This window comes from Macaca nemestrina, chromosome 3 (assembly GCF_043159975.1).
Source record: "Macaca nemestrina isolate mMacNem1 chromosome 3, mMacNem.hap1, whole genome shotgun sequence".
NCBI classification, from domain to species: Eukaryota; Metazoa; Chordata; class Mammalia; order Primates; family Cercopithecidae; genus Macaca; species Macaca nemestrina.
In genome coordinates, this window is record NC_092127.1 from 62357712 (window position 1) to 62362161 (window position 4450).

Sequence of the window (4450 nt, forward strand, 5' to 3'; positions counted from 1 at the left end):
TCTTAGTACTTCATTTTGTGACTTACTGTAAAATTACCCCAACAAGGACTTTGCCCCTTACATATTTGGAAAAATGTTTTGAGGCTAGATAAATGAAGAGGCAGTACAATATATTCTGTTCTTTACCTATAGTCACCATAATTTTGTTCTAGGAAGTTGGTCTTATGAATGTGATCATTAAATATCAGTGGTTAGTACCTATGTGACACTGGCTGACTGCTACTTGGGAGGATATATGGTTAAACTGTATTCCATTCTACAGGGGAGTAGATTACACCCATGCCTGCATTCAACTAGCCATCTTCTAGTGTCTTATGTTCATAATGAGAGACCATGAGAGAAAGTGCAGAGACTTCAGGGCAAACTGTAGTTACATCTATAAAAACAATTTAGTGGAGTGGAAAGAAGACTGGATAAAGACAATCTGAAGACACATCTGGTTTACAGTTTTGTCTTTAATTGACTTTGGCCAGGGTAAGTCACTTAATTTTTATAATTTTTTTCCTTATGTTTACAATGAAGGGGTTCAATTTAGATAACCTGTAAGAGGTTTTAAGAGGTTCTAGGTTTTTCTAGTCCTAATATTCTATCATCCTATATTACTACTAACTACCAAATTATTAGCTTTTTGACAGTTATTGAAATACTCAAAAGTTTTATGCAAGTAAAATGATAGCCCAGGATATTGGCTGATTGGTTACTTGACTAGTCAGTTGTGGAATTGTGCAGGATTCCATTTTGGGACTTGTATTAGGGTTCTTAGGAGAAACAGCGCCAATAGGACACACACACACACACACACACACACACACACACAATATTCACGTATATAAATTAAGCAATTGGATCAAATGGCTATGGAGAGATCTAGATTCAGGAGAACTAATGATATAGTTTCAATTTGCGTCCAAAGGCCTGAGAACAGGAGAGTCAGTGTAAGTTCCAGGCTGAATCTAATTCTGAAGACCAATGTCTCAGAGACAGTCAGACAGAGGGAGAGAATTCTTGCTTTTTTAGCCTTTTACTTTATTTAAGCCTTCAACAGATTGGATAAGGCACACCCACACTGGGGACAGCAATCTACTTTACTCCGTTTACTGATTCAGATGTTAATTTCATTCAGAAACAGCTTCACAGACACACCCAGAAATAATGTTTAATCAATTATCTGGGAACTCTGTGGCCCAGTCAAACTGACACATAAAAGTAATCATCATAGGATTGGAAGGCTCAACTTCTTTCTAAGAAGAACTTAGAAAAGACATCTTTGAAATTATCTGCTTCACTAGATGACTAAAATTGGTGAGCTCTTTTTCTTTTTTTGGTGAGTTATTGGAAATCATAGTATGGCCAAACATACTGAAATAGACCCCTTAGGATGTTCTCAGATAACAGAACAGTATGGCTCATGAGAAAAGCAACAGCTGATGAGAACACAAATATTTATGGAAATAAGGTGATTAAATAAAAATTAGAGACTGATATGGGTGAGATGAAAATTTTTGGTAAAAATAAATGTCAAAAAATTATGTATTGATTAAAATAATCTTTCTTAAGCTAAGAGTTTTGGAAAATTACCAAATTCATTGGTCTTTTCAGTCATGCTTGTTCAGATAGATGGCAATCCTTTACTACTGTTTTCTTCAACTCAGGAAGAAAAATGCAAATTCATCTATTGTTACAGCTTGGTATTGTGCAAAGAATTCTGGGAGATAAGTCAAAACACTCAAGCCAAAGCCTGGTGTTTCCACTTAAATAGGCATGTCTCTTAATCTCTCTGTTCCTTAATACTTTAGGATATTTTTCTACCTTAATATCTTAATTCTGAAGATATTTTGTTTTTAATCTCTTTGTACATCATCTATAAAGTGGCAATAAACCAATAACTGTCCATCTAAGAAGCCATACAAACCTAAGGTTTTGTTGTTTCTTTCCTTTATTATAGCCATTTCCCTTGTTTGTTTACTTTAAACTTTTTATAGCAAGAACAAGAATTAGTGAAGTGACATTTACAGGATCGTCACTGCTTTTATTCTAAGTTAACATCATACTTTAATTGGAAACATTATGAAATTTAAAATAAATTTAATTTTGTTTCATTTAAAACTGAAGAAAGGAAATAAGGCTGCTTTTATGCATTTTCATTCAGAAATATCTAACTTTGAAAACAGTGACTCTTTTTGAGCTACTTTCAGTATTAACTGCCCTCTGAGGAATCTCCTTATAATTTTTAGAAACCAAAATCTTCATGCTAAAAGGTACTGCAATTCTACTTTAGAAAGAAATGATATGCTAATAGAAAGCTTAAAACCAAAAAGGGAGACAGACGGGGAGGACACAATGGAAGTACGGTGGAAGAAGTGGTACAGAAACTAGGGTGCAGGTCCATCTTTCCCACTCCTTGAAGCTGGGCATGGTCACTGTGCCTTGCTTTGTCCAACAAAATTCGGTGAAGTGACTTCATGCCAGTTATAAATGTAGGCTTCAAAAGGCCTCATGTGTTACTGTTTTTCCTTAGCTCAAATCCAGAAGAATAAATGAGTGCTATTTTAACTCACTGAATTTTAAGGTGTTTATAGATCAGGAACTCACTGATATGAGACTGTAAGTTTCTTTTGAATAAGGAGTGTGTCTTATTCATATTTAGATTGTCAGGGTATGGTGACCAGGTACTCAAGTGGCATATTTTGTGAAAAATATAATAGATACAGAAAGTTACAAAGAACAAAATAGTATCATCTGGAACCAACAAAGATAAATTGTTTTCATTTTTTCTTCCAATTTTATGATTAAAATAATGACCTTTTATTTTCTTCCCCAGAGTCCGTCACTATCATGAATTCAGGATGTATCTTTATGATTCATGTTTTGATACTTTAACTATTTTAATGTATTTATAAACAGTATAATTGTGCTTTGTGCATATTAGAAATATTTGTACATATATGCATTTGGTTCACATATTATTCCACAATCTGTTTTTTTATTCAATATTGCATTGTGATCTATATATGATGATATTCATAGTTTTAATGTTGGGAACAGGCCCCCAAATCTGGCCATAAACTGGCCCCAAAACTGGCCATAAACAAAATTTCTGCAGCACTATGACATGTTCGTGATGGCCATAATGCCCACGCTGAAGGTTGTGGGTTTACTGGAATGAGGGCAAGGAACACCTGGTCCACCCAGGGCAGAAAACTGATTAAGATGTTCCTAAGCCACAAACAATAGCATGAGTGATCTGTGCCTTAAGGACATGTTCCTGCTGCAGAGAACTAGCCAGAGCCCATCCCTTTGTTTCAACCCATCCCTTTGTTTCCCATTTTAGTTTATCTGTAATCTATACAAATAATACTATCACTGGCTTGCTGTCAATAAACCTGTGGGGAAAACTCTTGTTTGTGGCTCTCAGCTCTGAAGGTTGTCAACCCCCTGATTTCCCATTCCACAGTCTGTATTTCTATGTGTGTGTCTTTAATTCCTCTAGCACTGCTGAGTTAGGGTCTCCATGACTGAGCTGGCCTTGGCAAGTGATGCCCATATGTGGGGCTCGAACCTGGGTTAAAGGGTTGCTGGAGTGACAGTTGGAGAATGTGAAACTATGCTGGAGGACACCCGAGGACTCTAAAGCAATCTCTGTGTTGAGTAAGAAGGGGAGCTCGGAAGCATCAGGGTAACAATGGGACAAGTGTGGGCTCTGGTTTGTTCCACCTTGGAACCTTTTCACACTAATGATGAGGAGGAAGGAGAGTATAGCGAAGTAACATAAGAGTTGACAGAGCAGAGCAGATTTGTTTGCCAGCTAAAGCTAAAGTGGCAAAGGAGGGAGAGGTTTGTCCCTACCCTTCTGCACCCCCTCATTATTTTGAAGAAAAAGAGTGGCCTGACCCTCCAGATCTTTCTTTACTGGAGGACACTAGGCAAAAAGTAGTTGTCCCAGTGACTGTTTGGGCAGTGGCTCGAGCGACCGCTCTCAGTTCTATTCAGGCAGGAATCCAGCAAGCTAGAAGAGAGGATGATATAGAGGCTTGGCAGTTCCCTGTTAGAATACATCCCCCCCGCCCCCGGATCAACAGGGAAATATTATAGCTACATTTGAGCCTTTTCCCTTTAAACTACTCCAAGAATTTAAACAAGCTATTAATCAATATGGACCAGGTTTTCCTTTTGTAATGGGACTGTTAAAGAACGTTGCTGTCTGTAGTCAGATGATGCCAGCAGGGACGGTAGGATTACTTCTAGGTAGATCTAGTTTAAATTTAAAAGGAGTGCAAGTACATACAGGAGTCATTGATTCAGATTACAATGGGGAAATTCAAATTGTTATGTCTACTTCTGTTCCCTGGAAATCAGAGCCAGGAGAGTGTATAGCATAGCTTCTGATTGTGCTGTATGTGGAAATGGAGAAAAGTGAAATTAAATGAACAGGAGGATTTGGAAGCACAAA

The 4450-nt window shown here is 37.3% G+C and overlaps 1 non-coding gene across 1 annotated transcript; it reads right to left on the reverse strand.

Annotated features, from left to right (window-relative positions):
• Positions 1 to 1141: 1141 nt before the first annotated feature.
• LOC112427499 (small nucleolar RNA SNORD66) lies at positions 1142 to 1222 on the reverse strand. Its single transcript, XR_003019091.1, has one exon. It is a non-coding gene; the product is annotated as a small nucleolar RNA SNORD66 (small nucleolar RNA).
• Positions 1223 to 4450: the final 3228 nt, after the last annotated feature.